Here is a 23399-nt window from a genome sequence, read left to right as displayed (position 1 = left end):
CCATAAGTTATCCATAATGAAACTTTAGTTCAAAATCCAAAACTTCAATATGCTCAGATTTTTATTACACAACATGATATAAATCCTTATTAGAAAGACGAAACGTGGTTTAACAAAGTTAGACTTTTTATTGGTTATCTCCTCTTTAGAATACATCTCTCTGAAGTCCATTACCTCTGTAGAAGACCCCTTTCCAGTGAAGACCTTGCTTCTGTAGATCAGAAAGCTCAAAGCCCTCCAGGTTCAGTCCAGCACAGTCCAGTCAGTCCGGCCTCAGCTCACAGCGGCCTAGTGGACTTGACGACCGAGGGTGAGTTACTGCCCCAAACACTACACACCACACTCTCGACTACTGGTCATCATTTCACGTCACCTGCAATTATTCACCTTTTAACAGATGACATTCTGAGCCGCTATGAAATAGGCAAAATGCTTGGTGAGGAGGATTGGCTGCGTCTATGAAGGGAAACGCTTGGAGGATGGCCTTGAGGTATTGTTATAGCCTTACGTTATTTTACCACATTGTGTTCTCTCACTGTGTTCATCATAAGTCCTACCTGTCATATTATTTGTATATATCATGTTGTAAACGTAATAAATGTTTCGTTTTGCTATCCAGGTGGCAGTGAAAATTGCCAGCAAGACAGGAAAAATGAAACACATCTGCGTTGTAAGTAGGCTACACTCACTGTGCAAACATACTGACAACAATTTGGGTGAAGAAGCTCCATCTAACAATGATCTTTCTTCCAGCCTGGTCATCCTTCACCCCTTCCCTTAGAGATCGGCCTTTTACTCCTTGTAAACAACGAGCCCAGAGCTCCAGAGATCATTGAGCTGCTGGACTGGCAGGTCCAGCCTGACCGTTACATCATGGTCATGGAGCTGCCGTCCCCCTGCAAAGATCTGTTGGATTACATGGAGTTGAAGGGAGGACGCTTCAGAGAGGACAAAGCAAGGTTCATCATGGCGCAGGCAACAAAGGCCGCTCACATGTGCTGTCAGAGAGGAGTATTTCACCGGGACATCAAGCTAGAGAACCTGCTAGTCAACACAAGAACACTTGAGGTCAAACTGATTGACTTCGGGTGTGGGGATCTCCTGCAAGACTCCGGCTATGAAAGATTTTGTGGTATGTATAACTTGGGAAGTTATGTTAGCATCCTGTATATCTCACAACCTTTCCTGTTTTAATTTAATAACACCAGATGAGAATGTTATGCTGTGGTATTTCAAGCTTTCTCATCAGACCTAATCTCTTTCCTTCAGGAACAGAAGTGTACTGCCCGCCTGAGTACTACATGGAGCGCAAGTACCATGGGAAACCAGCAACCGTTTGGTCTCTGGGAGTGCTCTTGTTCACGCTGGTGTGCGGACACTACCCAGAACCCAGAGACATAGACTCGATCTACCACGGTATCAGGTTTGAGCCTGATTTGACGAATGGTAAGGTGACATTCATCTCATCAAAGAAGACCTACTGGAATTCAGTCATTCTAAACAAGGAATTGGGGAGAGAAAAGAAACACCTTAGCCAAAGTGGGCTAAATGGCTAATACAAAAATTCGACCTGATTTTATGATCAGACAGTATAGAATAGTGAACTCTTACAGTTTAATACAAAGAGGTGTAAAGTTTAAAGTAAGATAATCTGTCTCTATCTTCCTCTCTTCTAGAATGCAGCCACCTGATTCGGTCTCTGCTAAACGTAAAACCCAAGCCAGCGGATTGATTTGGGGAAATTCTTCAACATGACTGGTTTAAGGTACTGAGCTACAAATGATAATGATTTGGTGCATTTGTTTTTAACTGAAGGCTTTTCTCTTTCAGTAGATAGTATCCTTACTTTTTTTTTTTGTTCCAGCTCACCACACCAACATGGAGGAAGCTGTAAATAGTGGTAGACGCTCCTGCCGTGGCTGCACCAGATGTTCCCCTGTTGGCTGCACCAGAGTTTTCAGGCTCAGTTTCTCCATCTATCAGCAGCTTAGCTCCTGGCATCTGAGTTTTGTCAGTTTTACTTGGATGTTTGGTGATCACATATGCAAAAGTGTTTGATGTGTCCACCCCTTTTCCTGTAATTGGTAGCTTTGTTAATGTTCTCTCTGTCTTTACTCGCTGCTGTTTTAAATATTATTATTAATATCAATTTTATATTATCATTGTTGTTGTTGATGGCATCTAATTGTTATTACGGTTTCCATTGTACAATTATAATGATAAAAATATATACTAATATATAAAATGTTTGTTTTTTAATAAAAAAATTGCTGTGTTATGTCATTTGTTTATGTTGTAGGGTGCTAGTTGTGTTAAAATACAATAAAGCCACTGGAAAATCAAAACCTGAGTTGTCACAGAAGCATATATATTTAGCACATGAATGTGCTACACTCTAAAAAGAGTTATTTCTGTACAGGAAGTGTTAACTTATTTGCCTATATGGGTTGAAATGCTTAATAGTTGCACCCATTCAGAAACTGTTTTAAAAAGAAATGAGAACTAATTAAACTTATATGTAAACATGCATTTTTACAAAAATAAATTGCTGTATCAAAAAAAAAAAACTGCTGTATCTTTGGCATTTTGTGTTTGCTAGCCTCATTGAGGTCTGTAGCTCCTGAAGTGTAGTCCAGGGTTGACAAGCTTTGTTGTATCTCTTACACGTTTGATGATGTTAATTAAATATTTCAGTTGTCCAATAAGGAAACAAGAATGCCACAATACATTTAGTGCTATGTATGTATGTTATTGATGTATTATGGTTTGTTTTAAGGAAACAGCCATACAAAACCAACTATACTATAAAGACATAGTTTTGTTAGAAGCTGTGAATTATTTATGTGCATGAGTACTTTTACAACACTGTTCAATAAAAATAAAACAATTAGATCTAGGTTTTGTTGTAAGTGTGAGTACGCTCTAAAAAGTGCTGGGTTATTTCTGTAAGCACATTATTGGGTTAATTGTGCTGGGTCAAAATTCTGGGTTATTTAAGGTAATGTAAATACACAGTTGGGTTGTTCATGCTGGGTCAAACAGATTTTCTGATCCTTCGCTCGTCTCGTCGTCAGACCGTCGAGGACATCGCATCAAGAAGCATTATAAGGAAAGTTATAATAACAATAATTTGTGATAGTTTGATTAGTTACCTCTATTTTAATAAGTCTTATTTAACAAGTATTTTAATAAGATCTACGTGTCTCTATTTTACCGCCTCACAGAGAATGTGTGTTTGGTCAGAAGTTCTGCTTACAGCATGGCTTTGTAAGGTTTTGTCAGAATTAGATCATTTCATACTAAAATTGACCTAAATGAAAACTGTTTTATAGTGTACTCGTGTATATAAATTTTGAACAAAAAGTGTTACAGACTGTATCTTGACTGTATTAGGTAGAGCTTACCTTTAAAGGAGTCAACGAGGGAATCCAGCTGCCATTCCTTCAACTTCTCAATTACTAAACTCTCCATTTTGGACCAGCAGGAACATCACATATCTAGAATGAAAAATTGGAATTTGAGCTTTTAGTACTTATTTTATATAACTTGGCAAGCAGATTGCTCTAAATTTTCGATGTAGGCCTGATTTTTATGTGACCAACGGAAAATTTGGGCGGGAAAATCCAAAGGACGTCATATTTTCCCCGCCTCCTGAGAGCTTCGCTTCCTGTCTGTGACACAAACTCTTGTCTTTAATTCAGTGAGAGCTTCTGTAGAACTGTAATGTTAATGTGTCATGTAATGTTTTTGTTTTTGAAAAAGAGTAGAGCATTCTATGTGACATTAGTATTTTTAATACTATTTGGACAGATAGGTGGATACTATACAAATTCAGCTGAAAAAGATTCAATATATATTCAAATATAGTATTGTAGAAATGTAGCAATTGCTGTATTTTGCTTTAAACTTGTAGTTGGGTCTAAAATAATGATTTTCTTTTGATTTGATATAGTCATCAAGTGCAAAGTGTGCCAATGCAAAGAAAAACGATACACAGATTGACCCACGTAAAGATCGACTCAGTTATTACATGATACATTGGCCCTAGTGATTAAAAATAAAATAGTAATTTGTACATTTTAAGTTAATAAATGTAGGCTTCGTGTACAAATGTATTAGTAAGTGTAATAAATTGTAAGTTTCATAATACGTACATGGTATAGAATGAACATATTTATTATAATATGTTCAAAAAAATAGGGCAACGTTAAAATTCGAACGCATTTAATACAAAGATTTAAATACATTTTTTGTTCAACAGAAGCGGTTTTAAATGATACATTTCGAAAGGTTTATTCTCTTGTTAATCGTAACATTTCGTGGTTTCATCCTTTAAAAAAAGTTACGTAACCTAACTTTTGGCAAAAAAATGGACATAACGATTCGTTTAGATTTCTGGGCTAATATGTTTTTATTTTGAAAGAAGTGATTCACGTGAGACCATATGTTTAATATGTGAGCGAGGACAGGTTTCAGTGTTACGCGCGTTCTTGTTGATTATTGATTTATTTTTAATTCGGTGACAGCAGCCCGCGCGCATTCCACAGCGTCATCGTCATAAAGAAATGGAACGCTCGTACTTGTTTTAGAATACATAAATGTGCGAGATTCCGTCATTTTCTCATTCTGCAGTTCCCGATACACATTTACTTTCCAAAGCGAAAAACTATTATCATGGCGATGAAAAGAAAACGCAGTTCTAGCGCTTGTTTGTACGACTTCCACCAGAGTACAACTCCACCGATCTCCAGCTCTAATGCGGCTGAGAACTATCTCCCCTTTAGTGCTGGTGAAGAAAATGAGAGGAGAAAGAGGAAGAGGACGGAGATCTCTCTCATCTCAGATAGAAATAAGAGCCGATCTAAGGGTAAATCTAGTGAGAATTTACCTGCTTCTTTCCCTGCTATCTATTATCTATTAATGGAATAAACAGATCCAAAGAATATGGACCATATGCTAAAATCTACACCATCACACCATATGACCTTGCAAAAGTTGCTATCGTAATTTTATTCTATAAAATGTCATTTCATAAACAGATTTTTTCATGTGATAACTGAAGAATCGCCATAATACGAGTATGCAGTGTTTAATTATTCGAGTGAAATAACCTATTGTTTGTCATTGGCCTCTTTAGATCATATTTCACCTCAGTCCATTGGCTTGGCTCTAAAGAAGCATGGTCTTCAGGAACCTCTGCTCAGGGGGCTTAAGGTCCTTCCTCCTGAAGATCAGCAGGCCCAAACCCCTCCGACTCCAGACCACGAAAGCAAGAGTTTGGTGATCGAGCTTGAGGTGCTTTCATTTTCTTACATTATTTAATTGCCAGATTGTTTTGTCTCACTAAACTCATTTCAAGATGCCTCAGAGTGTCATGCTCACTGTTTAATGCAATTTTTATGTGTAACGTACATAAAGACACTTACCCTGATTTGTGTTTTTCCATTAGCGTGTTAGTGAAGAAAGTGGTAGTCAGGAGAGAAAGCGGAGGACAAAGAGTAGTTTTGAGGAGCTGTCCTCTCGTCATTTGTTTGACCGGTGCAGTTCAGGTCAGGGTCAGAAAGTGGAGGACCACATTACTGCAGCCACTGGTGAGAGATGAGAGTAAATCAAACAACCATTCAACAATGTGCACTAGTTTTCATTTTGCTTTTATTTTAAGCTAGACATTAATAGAAACATAATTTGCAAATTAAGGTAATTTTTCTGTCATTCATCACAATATGAGAAAAATCCACAATATCACACTTGTTTGGATCTAAATCCATTTGAGATTTGTTCAGGACCAGTGTATGTTATCTTTAAACACAGATCAGACATCTTTTAGCACTGGCACAAAAAGAAAAAGAAGTTCTTTGAGCGATCAGGTGTACGACTCCCATCAGAGTACACCATCAACATCTAGCACCAATGTGGCTGAGAACCATCTGCCTGTTGGTGCTAGTGAAGAAACGAGAAAGCCCAGTGAGAAAGAAAAGGAGGTCAGAGGTTTTGAGAAGCTGCTGTCTCTCAAAACTATTAACTATGGTTCAGACCAGGCGATGAATCATGAGAGAAAAGTAGAAGGTAAGCCTATGATCAGCTGAGAATGTGTAAATGACAGCTCTGCACGTCAAAATATCTGCGTACATTTGAGCTTGATATGAGTATGCATTGATGGAAATGTACTTCATGGGTAAGGATAAATTCACAAAGATGACTTGTACTTAATTGCCATAAGTTATCCATAATGAAACTTTAGTTCAAAATCCAAAACTTCAATATGCTCTGATGTTTATTACACAACATGATATAAATCCTTATTATAAAGACGAAACGTGGTTTAACAAAGTTAGACTTTTTATTGGTTATCTCCCTCTTTAGAATACATCTCTCTGAAGTCCATTACCTCTGTAGAAGACCCCCTTTCCAGTGAAGACCTTGCTTCTGTAGATCAGAAAGCTCAAAGCCCTCCAGGTTCAGTCCAGCACAGTCCAGTCAGTCCGGCCTCAGCTCACAGCGGCCTAGTGGACTTGACGACCGAGGGTGAGTTACTGCCCCAAACACTACACACCACACTCTCGACTACTGGTCATCATTTCACGTCACCTGCAATTATTCACCTTTTAACAGATGACATTCTGAGCCGCTATGAAATAGGCAAAATGCTTGGTGAGGAGGATTGGCTGCGTCTATGAAGGGAAACGCTTGGAGGATGGCCTTGAGGTATTGTTATAGCCTTACGTTATTTTACCACATTGTGTTCTCTCACTGTGTTCATCATAAGTCCTACCTGTCATATTATTTGTATATATCATGTTGTAAACGTAATAAATGTTTCGTTTTGCTATCCAGGTGGCAGTGAAAATTGCCAGCAAGACAGGAAAAATGAAACACATCTGCGTTGTAAGTAGGCTACACTCACTGTGCAAACATACTGACAACAATTTGGGTGAAGAAGCTCCATCTAACAATGATCTTTCTTCCAGCCTGGTCATCCTTCACCCCTTCCCTTAGAGATCGGCCTTTTACTCCTTGTAAACAACGAGCCCAGAGCTCCAGAGATCATTGAGCTGCTGGACTGGCAGGTCCAGCCTGACCGTTACATCATGGTCATGGAGCTGCCGTCCCCCTGCAAAGATCTGTTGGATTACATGGAGTTGAAGGGAGGACGCTTCAGAGAGGACAAAGCAAGGTTCATCATGGCGCAGGCAACAAAGGCCGCTCACATGTGCTGTCAGAGAGGAGTATTTCACCGGGACATCAAGCTAGAGAACCTGCTAGTCAACACAAGAACACTTGAGGTCAAACTGATTGACTTCGGGTGTGGGGATCTCCTGCAAGACTCCGGCTATGAAAGATTTTGTGGTATGTATAACTTGGGAAGTTATGTTAGCATCCTGTATATCTCACAACCTTTCCTGTTTTAATTTAATAACACCAGATGAGAATGTTATGCTGTGGTATTTCAAGCTTTCTCATCAGACCTAATCTCTTTCCTTCAGGAACAGAAGTGTACTGCCCGCCTGAGTACTACATGGAGCGCAAGTACCATGGGAAACCAGCAACCGTTTGGTCTCTGGGAGTGCTCTTGTTCACGCTGGTGTGCGGACACTACCCAGAACCCAGAGACATAGACTCGATCTACCACGGTATCAGGTTTGAGCCTGATTTGACGAATGGTAAGGTGACATTCATCTCATCAAAGAAGACCTACTGGAATTCAGTCATTCTAAACAAGGAATTGGGGAGAGAAAAGAAACACCTTAGCCAAAGTGGGCTAAATGGCTAATACAAAAATTCGACCTGATTTTATGATCAGACAGTATAGAATAGTGAACTCTTACAGTTTAATACAAAGAGGTGTAAAGTTTAAAGTAAGATAATCTGTCTCTATCTTCCTCTCTTCTAGAATGCAGCCACCTGATTCGGTCTCTGCTAAACGAAACCCAAGCCAGCGGATTGATTTGGGGGAAATTCTTCAACATGACTGGTTTAAGGTACTGAGCTACAAATGATAATGATTTCGGTGCATTTGTTTTTAACTGAAGGCTTTTCTCTTTCAGTAGATAGTATCCTTACTTTTTTTTTTGTTCCAGCTCACCACACCAACATGGAGGAAGCTGTAAATAGTGGTAGACGCTCCTGCCGTGGCTGCACCAGATGTTCCCCTGTTGGCTGCACCAGAGTTTTCAGGCTCAGTTTCTCCATCTATCAGCAGCTTAGCTCCTGGCATCTGAGTTTTGTCAGTTTTACTTGGATGTTTGGTGATCACATATGCAAAAGTGTTTGATGTGTCCACCCCTTTTTCCTGTAATTGGTAGCTTTGTTAATGTTCTCTCTGTCTTTACTCGCTGCTGTTTTAAATATTATTATTAATATCAATTTTATATTATCATTGTTGTTGTTGATGGCATCTAATTGTTATTACGGTTTCCATTGTACAATTATAATGATAAAAAATATATACTAATATATAAAATGTTTGTTTTTTTATAATAAAAAATTGCTGTGTTATGTCATTTGTTTATGTTGTAGGGTGCTAGTTGTGTTAAAATACAATAAAGCCACTGGAAAATCAAAAACCTGAGTTGTCACAGAAGCATATATATTTAGCACATGAATGTGCTACACTCTAAAAAGAGTTATTTCTGTACAGGAAGTGTTAACTTATTTGCCTATATGGGTTGAAATGCTTAATAGTTGCACCCATTCAGAAACTGTTTTAAAAAGAAATGAGAACTAATTAAACTTATATGTAAACATGCATTTTTTTGTGTTATGTAATTGTATTGCATAAAAAATAATTTTTTAGTGATTATTTATCATAAATATAAAGTTAGCAGTGCAATAAGACAATAAATAACCCAGTGTTTAGGTAATGTTTCACACAGCAACACAGTTAATCTGACCCAATATTCTGGGTTAAATGGTTAAACCAACCACTTGGGTCAAAACAACCCAGCGTGTGTTCTGTCCCATAGTTACCCAGCAGCTGGGTTAAGCTTGGGTTATTTTTTTAACCCAGCACTTTTTATAGTGTAACGGTGGGACAAAGAGATTTCTAGGTTTTTAAGTAATTAATTAGTTACCCGGTGTGCCTTGCAGCAGGCTCCACAAAAGACTATATACACACCTTGTGAGAAAAAAGTGTTTGTTTATGTTCTGTATTTGTGGTGTTATGAATAATTTCTACAGCACTGCAATGAAATCATGTGTATTTATGATTTGTTTTATATGGAATGATTGATTTCTACACAAACAAATTTATAATACCATACAAAATGTGTTTGGCTAAGATTAGTTTAATAGGGTTATGTAATGTCAACACATTATAGATTTAGTATGTAGAATATTATTACTAGTAACACATCTTTGTTCCACTAAGTAATTTTTAAAGCATAAATAGACTACTAATCAGACATGTTGGAAACATTAATCAAACATGAAGTGTATGTTTAATTTGTGTTAATTTAATTTAACTTGTTGTGTGCTTATTAGGAGAGCTTGCTAAATATGGACAATTAGAGAGAATTATCTAATTTGTCTATATTACACACCTGTTTACTAATAAAACCTAAATTATAAAACCACCTTGAGATCATTTAAAACTATGTTGGCATTGGTTCAAAATAAATAATATTTACATGCATATATATATATATATTTAATACAACAGTTTTCGATATATACATGTATGTGCTTGTATTTGTATATGCATAAAAAATATATGGACAGACCATCGATACCTCGAATTTTGCCCGAAAGAGCAATTCTGCGCCATATGCACACTTCAGGCCGCTTCATACACCACAATGCAAATATAAATATGAAGTCATCTCAAATCACATTTAATTTATCCCAACCCCAAACAACTGTATAATATATATTATAACAATAACAGGCCAAGCACACCTATAGAATGCTGTACCAAACTAATTAATAAAGGGAAAAACAAACAAACTACTTTTTAGTGGATTCTAAGTGATTAAGGGCTTAGGACGTTCCAGGTCAGCCTTTTGCAAGGGTTCTGCCAGAAGCAGGCACTCATGCGACGTAATCAATGATATACATCCGAGTGAACGAGACGAAAAGGAGTTTGCAAATGAAGGAGATAAAAAACAGACTGGAACACAACGAAGCCTTGTTTTCTGAAATAGACAGTTTGACACATGTTATTTTGCCTGGTTTGATACAAGTTTCGAATCAGTGGTTCAAATTAAACATTAAATGTTTTCAAAATTCATTAAAATGCATACAGTGCAAGAAAATATTGAATGTGGGTGCTGCTGGGAAATTACGGTACATACGGTACAGGACATTTTTGCATTTAATTTTAAAATCAATTCAAAATAGAATCATTTTCATCCACCAGTCTTAGACCTTTTGGAGCAGCTGCATGTCCTCCACTAAACCCTCTTTCGCTACTGCAAATATTCATATATTCTCAGATTGTCTACCCAAAAATTCCAGATGACTTCACATTTCCATTGTTGCAACATCACTGCCATACATCAGCAAACGGAGGAAGCACATGCCACAACAGCACAGCAATCTGTCCACTGCAGAGCCAAATGATAATGGCAGCATGTTTCTTATTTCAGGCCTCTCAGAACATGCTGCTACAGTACATCTGCGATCAGAGCTCCACTCAAACGATTCGCTTTGGCTCCAGGCATCCAGACGTGAATTGAGGGTCAGTTATTTAGAGATGCAGTAAAGAGGATCTGTCTTTAATTAAATACACCCATCAAAGCTTTGAGGTTCGAGTACCTGGGTTTTGTTCCCAGAATGCACTCTGGCATGTTATGTGTATTTATTATTTCAGTTAGCTTCGGAGACGCTGCATTGACCTCCAGCCTCAGAGTGTCTTAATGTCTCAAAGAGATCCAAGTATAGACTAATTAAACACAGAGTGGTTGGTCACTTGGCTGCATCGGGAGACGAAAGCTGCTTCGAATCCCTTTGGCAATATCTTATTTTTATCTTTTGCGGACAAAAGGCAGAAAAGATGGTGCTATTCTGTGTACGCATGACAGATACGAAATGACACCTTGTCTGCTTTGTGAAAAAACTATGGGAATGATGGGAGCTGATACTGGTCTTTGTTTTAACACAATCTTTTGTGAGATTACATTAGTTCATTAGTACATTAGTTCAGTCATCTTGAAAGAATATGTACTCAAAAAGTATGGTGCTTTTGCAGTTTACTTATTTAAAAGGAGCAAATGCAACACAATTCTTCAACATTTTGTCACGAGCTTATTATAGTGCATCCGTTTTGTAAAATAAAAGTCCCCCTCTCCTGGGACCGCCACCTTGGAGGAGTTTGAGTGCCTGAATGACCCTAATTTTTCTAATTTTCACATTTGGAAAACTGTGACTGAGTATTTTGATGACTAATTATCACATCCCTTTTAAGTTCAGATGAATATTAAATAGCTTATATTACTGGATGCTTCTGTAGAGGTGTAAAGCTACATCAGCATTACCCAGATACCCAGAATGCTTTGCATGGGCTAGATTGAAAGAGCAAAACATTTAAATGAGGTGTTATTTATGTGTTTTTGAGAATGATAAGAAATGAGCAGACTTGTTAGTGTTTAATGCTCCGATACGTAAGGATTTAGAAGATTGTTTTATGGCGTCACGGTTGTGCGGACAGGTTATGCTCAGACTCAGGGTAGTATGACAACTGCTGCTTGAATTAATGGTTAAAATAGGAAACTAACAGCTATGTTTAACATTTTGTCTGTTCTGACAGTCTGTTTTTGAGTCTTGAACAAAATGCTCAACTCACAACGCATTCAATTCAGTGTTGCATGCAACCTTTAGATGTGATTGATGCCAATTAAAGCAGAAAAGGTGATGTGTCTGTCCAAATGGCATTAACTGGCTCCATATCATGTCTGTACCGTATAAGCCACTCAATTTAATGCATCCATTTGCATAATGTGCTGCAAATTCCCCCGTGTGGGTGTCTGTCTTATCTGCTCTAACCTTGTAAAAGGTTGTCAGCTCTTTGAACATGCTTACACCCAACAAAGGCATTCATGAATCTGAATTAATTTAACTTGAATTTAGCTGACTAGAAAGATTGATGCAAACATGTACCTACAGATACAGCATATTAAGTATATTTATGATGAGGCAGCTGCCCATAATGAGCTCAAGAGTTGCAACATACGCCTTATAACATATGTTGGAAAGATTTCTTATACACAGACAACAGCTAAAAAAAAGCTAAAAAGGATAAAAAGAAGATAAAAAGATTCTCTGTTAAATAAATGTTTGGATTTAAAAAATATGCATATATTTATCTAAAATTAAATAACTATATCTTTAAAACAAACAATTACCAAATAAAAGCCTTTCTAAATAATAAATGGTGTTTAAAAAAAGCATGATGCAACATAATTTTGCATTTCAAAAATGAAAGTAAACATTCTAATTCTAAAATTCTAATTCAAACCTACTTCCAAAGGATTTTCTATATATTCCAGATTTTGGAGACTGTCCTTTTGTAAGAGCCTACTTAAAATTTAATTCTGAAATATTCAGTTATTAGGATCATGCAACCCGATGCTAAAAAGCTTGCATCAAAATTGCATCAGCATTTAATAATCCATATTCATGAGGTCAAATTTGCCGTAATAAATAAGCGGTGTTCTTCAACATTGCAGATTTCACTTAAATCAGCGTATTTTCAGAAATAAATACGTCTGTTCTTTTTGTGGATAACAGGCAATCCGAGTATAACCGAACTCACCAAAATAATGTCAAATAAAGCATAAAGATGCTTTCTAGGAGCTAAAGGCAGCACTCTTTTATCGTAATACTGACAAGGACAGACTATGCAAGTCAGTTAGTATAAACCATGACGATAGCATAAAAGAAGTCCAAGCACTATGGGCCGCTGAAAAAGGAACCCATATGTTTTGGATTAACAATCAAAGTTTAAGCAAGAAAAAGCGCTATTATGTTCAATTTGTTTGCCAATCAGAGTTTCTGAGGCAAACCCACTCATCAGTATGGAAAACCTGAGCAGGTCAGACCCCTGAGAGGCCCTGTGCTCATAGTCACCCAGTAAGTCTCGCCCTTGACCCCTCAAAGCAAGGGATTATGGGTAGGCCACTTTTGTTGAGGATGCCCCCCTGCGGATTTCCAAATGGCTGACAGAAGGAGATTGATTGATTGCAGTGGGAAGTTAATCTGTCCCAGGACCCGTTAAGCACACCGGGGCCGCTCTGAATCGAAAGGGCCATCTCCAGATTGCAGGGCAGCATCGGTGCAATTGGAGGCTGACCTTTCTGAGTGTCCTACTCAGAAATAATCAATACCTACCCCTGCCTTACTACAGGAAATATGAGATGATGAATTCATTATAAATTGACTTCCTTTCTTGGATTAGTCAGACAGAAGAAAGAGACATTTTAGAGAAGAGATTAAGAGATCTGAAAGGACACTTCCAATTAAAGAGGAAAAACCGACAGGTGTTGCCAACATGGACATTTAAAGGCTATTATGCTTATTTATCTGAAGTAGTAGCAAATTTTCTTGTTTTCTAAACCTACCTTCTGAGGCTCAGATAGATGATTAACTTCCAAGGGGCAGCGGAGAGTTTTGTTAGCTTTGAAGTCACGCATACTCCAAAAACAGCCTAAGAATGATTCACTTTCACAAATAAACTTACAATACATAATCTTTCTTTTCCAGGACAATTCAAATGTAAGAATGAAGATCTCTGTCACTAATAGCACCTGCATCCAACTATTAATTAGCACATGTTTGTGTGGTAACTAAAGCCTATTGGCTATTTTTTTTCACTGTAAGTCCCGCCCTCACAAACCAAACCGTCCTGTTTGAATAAACAAGCAAAAAGTGCCAAAAACAAGTAGCACAAAAGCCTGAGAAATGTGGCCTATGAAACAGATGCACATTAAGCATCTCCACTGATTTAAAAACTTCTACTATATTGGCATGATTTGCTGAGATGCCACTATGGTTTAAATAAATTGTGAAAAAGAGCACTTACACTATTAAATGTGCATTCAGTCTACTTGTGTATTACTGGTTTTAAGCGTAAAATCATTTAATTTACATACACTTGACTTATCTTATATAATTTTGCTTCTAAAGGAAGTGCATCTTCATTTAAGAATGTTTAGATATATGTTACACGTAATCTTAAGTATAAACTGTACTTCTTTTCACAAGATCAAGTTATTTGCTAGTCATCACATCGTCGCGATACACTGATAATGAAGGAAACATCTACATTTACACCCCACAAAGACGACATTTAGGTCAATTTCAGATTAATTGAAATAAATCGTGAGCCAAAAAGCAGAAAAGCACGACCAAGTCATTACGACTGGAATGGGAGCGACTGCTGTTTTTTTCCTCGCGTATGTCAGTTGTCTGGCATCCTTGGACTCTATTGTGATATGAGCCAGTGGTTTTGTGTCATTCCCTCTTCACCAAAACTATTCTCCATGGAGAGGCTGCAAAAATCCCCCCTCATGTAATCAGTCATGTTGTCTGTTCAGCTGCCAGACGTGAGGGCCATGAGCGCTCAGATCTCTATCTCTATTAGAGGCTCTTCTCTCTTTGCGAAACGTTCTCTCTCCTTCAGCGAGCGAGCACCATGCGCGCCGCGGCCCTGTTTACTCTGCTTTTCTCGCCCTCTTCAGACAAATCTCCCTAAACGAAGCGGAACGCAAACTCAGCGGAGGTCCTGTCACCCGATTTCGGATAAGATGGATCAGTCTCCTGTCCTATCTGCTCATCTCTGGTGGATGTTCCCTGCTGCGCTGTGGGCTTCTGAGGGCCGGGGTGTATTTTCTGGAGGGGGGCCGGCTCTAATATTCCTTCTCAGCGCTGTCAAAACACTTTGGCAGCTGCTTCCCACACTAAAGTCGAAACCTCATCGAACTCATAAATCACATGAGCCGTGACACAGGTCTGTGGGACGCTGAAGGCCATTTTTCAGTGCAGTACTAGGAGTTTCTTTTTCTTGGGCATAAATCTCAGTTCATTCTTCTGTGACAGACATAGCTTTATGTTGTTTTTTCTCTCTCTGCGCTACAAGTCCGGCTCGTAGCCTCCCTCGGCCGTTTATCCGGTAGGTCCAGAACCGTTCCAGCGCACCGTCGTAAATTTCAAGGGGCAAAAGTAATGTTTTATTCAGAAGGTAGAGCGTGCGTTGCAGATGCTCATAAATTTCTCAAGATTCATCCGGATAGTGGAAAAGTTATATTAAAGGCAGGAAATTATTCGCTTCTTATGCTTCCCCGGAAAGTTTAATTTCCTTCTAGCTCTGATACTGTTATTGAATCTAATCTGTGCATTTAATTCAGGTTTAAGTTTGTGGGTTATAAAACTTAAGTAGTGAATGTAAAAATGCACATTCACGTAATCTCACCAGATTGCATATTAACCGCCACTTCCCTCATTTCTTCTGACTATTATTTGGGCTTAACTACAACCCAACATCTTTATTTTTCTTCTTTTTTTCTCCCAAAGAAGTTTAATTTCCTTTAAGGCTTAATAGTATAAATAATTATAATCTGTGGCTTTATAAAAGCTAAAGATTGTGTGTTACCAAGTTCATCTCGCAATGAAATTATTATGCTGATTGCAGGCCAATATGCATTTATGCGTATGCACATGCTAACACTCACACCGCCTCCATTCGTGTATTAACTCGCTGCATATTAAAGTGACAGCAAAAATATATGATTGAACTGTGTCTCAGGCCCTATGGTCTGTGATGATTCAGCTGGCGGCTGTGTTTGTCCCAGTTTACCTCTGCTTGAACCCAGATTAGGACAAAATCACTAGCAGTGTAACTGCCCCAAAACCATTCTGACACAAGCAAGCACATCAAGCAAATCTTTTATAGAGGCTACCATGACACACACACTGGAATGAAGAATTATATTTAAAAATGATTAAAAAAACAATATATGGAACTACAAGTATGATCCCAGTTCAGGCATTTGAAGTTATTTTATATATATTTTTTATTATTATGAATTATATTAAAATCCAATTTGCACAAACACATAAATAGATAGACAAGCAAATTTATTTATTTTATCAGGTTCCAGAATAAATATAGGCTTGGAGTTATATTCAATAAATGGATAAATATCTTAATTTTATTTATTCAAGCTCCATTTATAATTAAATAAACTGAAAGTTAATGGCATTTATCATCTATGATATTAACTGCGTTTTATAATCCAATTGATTAAGTTATTATTAATGAAGCTACATGATTGAACAATATTCCATTTAGTCTGCATCTCTTCAGCTCCACAGTGCTGTACTGAGCATACACTGTACAAGTTTTCCTTCTTTGTTCCTGATCTTAAAATGAGTCTTAGTCACCTCTTTTCCCATGTCAGGATAACCTCTTGAATTTGCATTAAGCTACTGCACACACCTCCTCCGACTCCGCTGGCTCCAGAGCTCTTGCCACACAGGTCTAAGCTTTTTATGTCTGTCTGTTTGGGCAAGAAGTGGATGACGGCGTCAGAAGTCTGCCAGCGTGTCCCAGTTCTTCTTTAGCTCCGCTGCGCTCACGGTTCAGCTCCTCTGGTCAACAAAATCTCGTAGCCTGCAGGCCGTATGAAAACGTCCCAAGAAATAAAGCCAGTATGAAAACCGTTTGCCAGAGTCGAGCTCAGTCAGAAATGCAAGATCCAAGTTTCTCTTCCTGCCTGATATTATCTGTGGTCTATATCCTTAAATTGATGGCTCCGCTGAAGCGGCTTTTCCAGCATTAGCTCGCCGTGCTGTAAAGCCTGGCCAAACGCATTTAGTCATGGTTCATAAAAGAGATTTGACAGGTGATACAGACACTGAAGAGGTGTTTTGTTGAAGCAGAATGAAGCTTCCATCAACTGAGACATTTCCTTTCGACATAACCGCATTCCTGAGGTTTTAGATGTGATAAAGCGTTACCCTGATACCCCGTACCACTTTTAAAAGGGAGCAATATAGCATTTAGACATCAGGGATTTAACTAAGGTTCAATTTATGAGTGGGGTTTGGGGGAAGGGGAATTCTGACACCCCTAATTAAGGCTCGAGTCCCATAAAGGAAGTCAAAACAAAAGGCTTAAAAGTCTTAAAGTTACATAGGGCCTATTACGTTATATATATTCACTTGTATTCACAAGTATCAGAAAGTTAGCATATTTTTACATGGCACCAAATAGATGTTACGAGTGATCTCTTGTTATAAAATGATGCTTCAAGAAAATAATAATGCTTTAGTGAGTTTTACCTAAAACTAGACAAAATATCTGTCAGTGGGGTCATTTTGTCTGCCCTTTAAATGATTGTTTTTCTCATCCCAGCGGCAGATTTTTTGTTGTTTCCCGCTTTATTTAGACTTTTTTCTCAGAAAAAATGAATCAGAATATTTTAAATCACTTTGTTTCTCAAGTAAATGTGTCTTGATTTAAGAATGCTGTGATACTGGTACTGGACAACAATATTAAGTATGCTTTTTTGCGGTAACCACAGTAATGTACATAAAAAATCATCTGTGCAGTTTCTGTGAAAAATTTTAAACACATTTTTAGTGAAGAATATCACTGAGATAATGCACCACGAAAAATAATTTTGGTTTAATTGTGCTTGCGTGCGGGCAAATCTCAACAGATTACACTTTAAAACGGCCTTCAAAGTCATATCACCTGACATTCATAGTACGATTTGCACGCTGAACTGAACTCATGCTTCAACTCATTGTTGCACGTAACCGTTTACAACCGGGGTCTGTGAATGCCGTTTCTTGAAAGGGTAATTGCATTTCCTGCTATCCAGGTTGGAGCCAGCCATTACAGAACCTGTTTTCCAGTCCGGTCATGCACAAGGTTGTATCTGCAAACACGAGAGGCCCAGGGTACGCTTTTCCTTGACCTACGCAAAGGTTCAAATCTGAGGATCCGCAGTGATGAAGGACAACATTTGGACGGCGTCTCTCCAGACTTCATGCTAATTCCAGGGTTAACGGGCTGTAAATTGCATTGCCACGACAACTACGGTGGTGGCGTCCGCTCGGTTTCACATTCCATTCCAAGAATGCCAAACAGGCGAGCAGACATGAGACGAGGATCACAAGATGACCTCAGAAACAAGGCCGGGGCCTCTGGGCTAAGACCGAGTGGATCTCACCAGAAGCGTATCCAAAACCAACGGTGCATAAACCAACTATATTAATTAGTCTCGTTCCATTAAATGGTTATTAAACTATCCAGTCCCGAGACGACGTACACCAAAGCTCAGCGGGCGAAAAAACACCTATCTGAAGCAAGCGCTGCATCTTAAAACAATTACCACTCCGAGACGTCTCCAGAAAGACGCGTCACAGAGCAAAGGAAACAAACCGAGAGCTATTGACAGCGTGACCAGCCTTGAAACCATCCCAAAATACGAATCCATAAAAATAACACAAAGCAGAAACGTCCCGTGCGCTCGTGATCAAACAGCGCACTTCATTTCACTCGAGGTACTGCGGAGAGATTTATGCTTGCTCATATTTCACGGTGACTGATGATGGTGCATATTTCTGTGACAGAAAAAAAATGATCTTGCAACAAAACGACCCGCCGGGTAAGATGTGGCGGCGTTGCTTTGAAGTTGTCCTACGCCGCATCCCAAACAGATGCAACAAGATAAGTTCCATGCGAGCAATTTGTCTGTTCGCAGTGAAAATAAATACGGTTCGCGAATTTCTCGTATACCTGCAATGCACTTCGAGGGAGACCAATTGAAAACTGAAGACAGCAATGCAAAGCTCCTTTGCGTTTTATATATCTACAATATTTACGTACTTTGGAGATGCTTTTATTGAGAAATGATCGAACTGAAAGTGACCGACAACATGCAGTGCATTTTACAGTGAAAAACTGTGCATTACAGGCAACCAATCATACTCATTAAATATTCATGAGCGTTGCACAGAAACCGATCACATATTACGTTTCCCCCGTTTGCCAGAAAAATAATAGCTGGAACTTTTAAAATTATGAGTTGTACGCACTAATATAATGTAACATAATGCCATATCATATCATATAATTAGCGCTGTCAAACAACTAATCAAGATTTACATAATAAATGCGTTTGTAATGTGTACACAGACAAGATTGTATATATTTAAGAAAAACTTTACGTGTGAAAATAAATATAATTATATATATATATATATATATATATTTTTTAAATGTATACTGTATGTGCGTGTATTTATATAGGCTAAATATAATATAACATAATAAAATGGTAACTTTATTATAGGGAGCAACTCTCATTAATATTAGCGTGCTTATTATTTACATATTGGCTGTTTAGTAGTACTTAAAAAGCACATATTCTACATCCCAATACCTAAACATATCAAGCACCTGAAGCATCTCTCTTACTAACTATTATTAAGAGCCAAAATTAATTTTAGTCAAATTGAGTCAATTGAGGCAAAAGCCATTGGTAATGGTTTTATTAATAGGAGGATTTGACATTAAAATAAAGTGTAACCAATACAGTCCAACTTATAATATTATCTTGTTAACTGTATATATAGCATATATATATATATATATATATATATATATATATATATATATATATATATAAAACAACTAATTACACACAATTAAATTACATTTTTAAACATTAACCCAGTGAGTTAGCTGCGAAAGCAATTAATGACTAAAACATGAATTGAACAGTGTTTACACTGTGCATGTTACTAACGGCTCACTTATAGCTGTCACTGCACATTAAACTGAGAAAAAAAAAGTATTTTAACATGACACACTTCACCTTTAACTCAGACTCGAGTTCTATATGTTTTTTGTCATGTGTCTTTGTAGCTTAACTGCACGTAACAAAGGCAAGAGCTTCTCAGACATCCTGGTCCTTATTTTCTCTGAAACGTAATAATTTGAGCCGTCTGGCCGCATGACCCGCCTGAGCAAATCTCTAACGTCGATGACAAGTTTGAAAAAGATTTGAGTCCCTCTCATTTCCTGAACGATCACTCGTATCGCGACCACGGAAACCAGAAACATGGAGCGTGATGAAAAAAGACAAATGCAGGAGTGCCTTTCCTTGGGCCTCTTTCAAAGCCATGCCAAACTGTCCACCCCTCCCCAAAGAGCGCTGAGTTACTGCCCCGCAGTCCTCTTAAAGCGCTTTCCCCCTGAATGTTGAAGAACAGCTCACAAAAGCGCAGATCTGCCAGCAATACTCCTCCCTGACACTAGTTTTATTAGAAACATCTGGAGGCATCGTTACAAGATAGAGAACCGCTCGAATACGCGCAAAGGACGAGAGAAAGGAGCGGATAAATGAGTTTGTGAGAGGAAGCGAGAATCGAAAGCATCGTGAGAGAAAGCACTTGGCGGCGCTGTGGCTGACGAAGGTGTCTGTAGCCGCTGAGATAACAGCGGTCTCATCCCGAGGCTGATAAGATCGTATTAGAGCTCTTTAGAGTCCTGGCCGGCTCCACAGATGGATTCTATTAGAGCCATCTTCACACCGTCGTCATTCAGGTCCTCGTAACTGCTGCACAAACATAAAGACTCGCAGGAAGTTAATAAGCGGGAACACTTGAATGAGGAAACGGATATAAGTGAGAGAGCTTGAGATGCATAGGTGTTGTGTGATTGTCCCGAAGAGTAATGGAGCCGTATTATCGTGCCTTTCCCACGAGCAAATAGTGAAAAAAGACAAGGAAATGAGGGATGGCTAATGTTGGTCCATTCATGCGTATGTGAGCAAAAAATGGAAAATCTGACTACAGTAAGAAAATCCAATATGAATGTCCCATCTTCCATGTATTATTAGAATTATTAAATTATTAAATGTAATAAATAATACATAATACATAATAATACATAATACAGCAATAATACATGAATGCATAAATAATACTCATAATAAATCCAAAATGTTATATTTCAAAATACAACATTTTATAATGCAATATAATATAATAAAGGCATTTCTATAATAATTATTCAATTAAATATTTGTATGTGATACTGTCAATAAATAAATACATAATAATGAATTAAATTGTTATATTTTAAAATGAAATAATGTATATATATAAAACATTTTTATAATATAATATAATAAAAAGAATACAAAATAGCAACTTTTTTAATAATAGTTTTTCTATTATTATCATCATTCATAAAAAGCAGAACCTCTAGAGTGTGAAATCAAATCGTATTGCTCTTTTTCACACACATTCTGTGTCCTCAGATTATTTGGTGTGTTTGAAGCCTAATGTGATTGCACCTTTAGGGTGGAAAGAGTGAAAGAGGGTTAGGCAGAGAGAGTGGGAGAGGAAAAATAGATTATAATGCATTGTAACAGCATCGTCTCCAGCTAACATTGTGTGGAATGCGCTCAGAGGCCTGATAAGCCCTGTATGGAGGTCTGGGCATGCTGGAAAACGGCTGAGGGCTTTGAACAAACCAGGCTTACTGTGTCCCTGTTCTCGCGTCGCGCGCCAAAAAAATCCAGCGGGATGGAAATTTTGCTGATATTACATTCACGCTCTCGACTTTTTGGTGCATTTTAGAATTTGAGTCTAGTAACCTTGACGACGCGGCAGAGGAGAATTAGACAGCCTATTTAAATCTGGGCGTTCCTCGATACGGGCGACCTCCGTCCTGAGGGAGACTCTTTTACAATTACATTTTCATTATGTGCTGATGAACAGTTACAGTCAGGGACATGCGTGTTTGATGTAGAAGACCCATGAGTCAGGGAGACACCGACGGTCACTGTTGGGAAGGTTACCGAGCAGCGCTCTGTGTTTTGAGAACATGAAGATGTAGGAAGAAACACATGGTTCTTGTTTAGAGAGAATGAAACAGAGAGGCAGGCATTCCATTCTGCAGTTGGTTTTTACAATGGATAATCTGACTCTAACATTTATTATATGTCAGCATGAGGGTGTTGCTTCAACCATAGGGACTTTTTTTTAAAAAAAACTCACTTTATACACTCTCATTAGTTTATTTCATTTTCACAGAAGATATGGCTAATTTGTTATTAAAGTTCGGCGATGTGTTTTCATAGCCTTCTACTGCGGAAACGACGTTGAAGAACTAAACTAAACTATAATATGATACGAAATTATACAATTAAATTAAATAATTTGACATTTTAAGCATCCCTAGCGGCCAACGTGAAAAATATTAATGACATTTTGTGAAATTACAGCTTGTTTATAAATGATGTACGATAAAAACTATTATGTTTACAAATTACTTTTAACATAAACTACACTGCTGAGGAATAGTATGTTTAGTATGCTTTGATGTTCATAATGTTATGACTGAACGTCTGGCTGGACAGTAATAAAATCAATACATAAAAGTATAGCTAAAATAAGGCATGGCATGGCATAAAAGAAAATCTGTTTTAATGAAAATCATCCCCTGTGACAAAAAAATGCCCATAGCTGAGGAACACCCATAAATTTATGCCTAGCTTTGCTTGTACACAGGCACAGCCGATGTCTGTGTGTGTATAACATTAATGCAATCTGACAAAGTCCTTTACCGTCTTCCCATAGGCCTTTGCATGTAATGAGTCATTGCAGAGATGTGCAGTCTGCTGCTATGAGAGGTGGAATCTCTGTCCAATAAGATAATATTATGTGGGCTACAGATAGACAGATAGAGGACACGTGTGATGTCTTCAGCCGAAGCGCCCGTATCTCACGTGGCTGTACGGGTAACCCAGAGGTCACAGATGAAGGTGTCAGCACGCCCAGGAGCAATCTGATGAGCTTTTGCAGATTTTCTGCATTGTATTTAAGGGGAAATTCAACCGAAAGGATTTTAACACGGCCAAATAAAAAGGGTATTACACTAAAAACCTGAACAAAGTAGACCACACAGGGGTGTGGCATGTGTAGAACTCTGTATAGAACTCTCTAGAAGCCATAGAAACAAATATGGCTTCCCTTTTATTACAAGATTCAGAAAAGCTAACGAGACTGAGGTTCTGATTAAACCAAAAACCACTGATATTATTGTTATTATTATGGCCCTTCTTCATAAGAAAGGTCTCTGTACTGCTCTTGTCAAATAGCGGCTGCTTTGTTTACACAGAGCTGTCAAAATCGTCTCGGGGGACAAACCTAATTCACTTAATTCTTTTCATATACACTGTTGAATATTTGCTTGTTCGTTCAAGGATTCGATTAAAAACCGATCGCCTGTCGTTACAGAAATGACTAAGGAATATATTCAAGACTTTAGACTTATCTCTGCTTTTCTCTGTTATTTAGCCCTCAGTTCTTTCCCATGTTGTTCTATTCGCTTTTTGCGGATTTAAAAAAAAAAAAAAAAACGGTTCATAATCTGCTGTGTTAGA

The 23399-nt window shown here is 38.0% G+C and overlaps 2 pseudogenes; both read left to right on the top strand.

Moving 5' to 3' along the window:
- The first annotated feature begins 405 nt into the window (after nt 1-405).
- Nucleotides 406-1556, top strand: LOC122342841 (annotated as a pseudogene).
- Nucleotides 1557-6620: 5064 nt separating this feature from the next.
- On the top strand, nt 6621-8108 carry LOC122342840 (annotated as a pseudogene).
- The last annotated feature ends 15291 nt before the right edge of the window (nt 8109-23399 follow it).

This window comes from Puntigrus tetrazona, chromosome 4 (assembly GCF_018831695.1).
Source record: "Puntigrus tetrazona isolate hp1 chromosome 4, ASM1883169v1, whole genome shotgun sequence".
Taxonomy (NCBI): Eukaryota; Metazoa; Chordata; class Actinopteri; order Cypriniformes; family Cyprinidae; genus Puntigrus; species Puntigrus tetrazona.
This window is presented reverse-complemented; position numbering and strand designations above follow the sequence as displayed.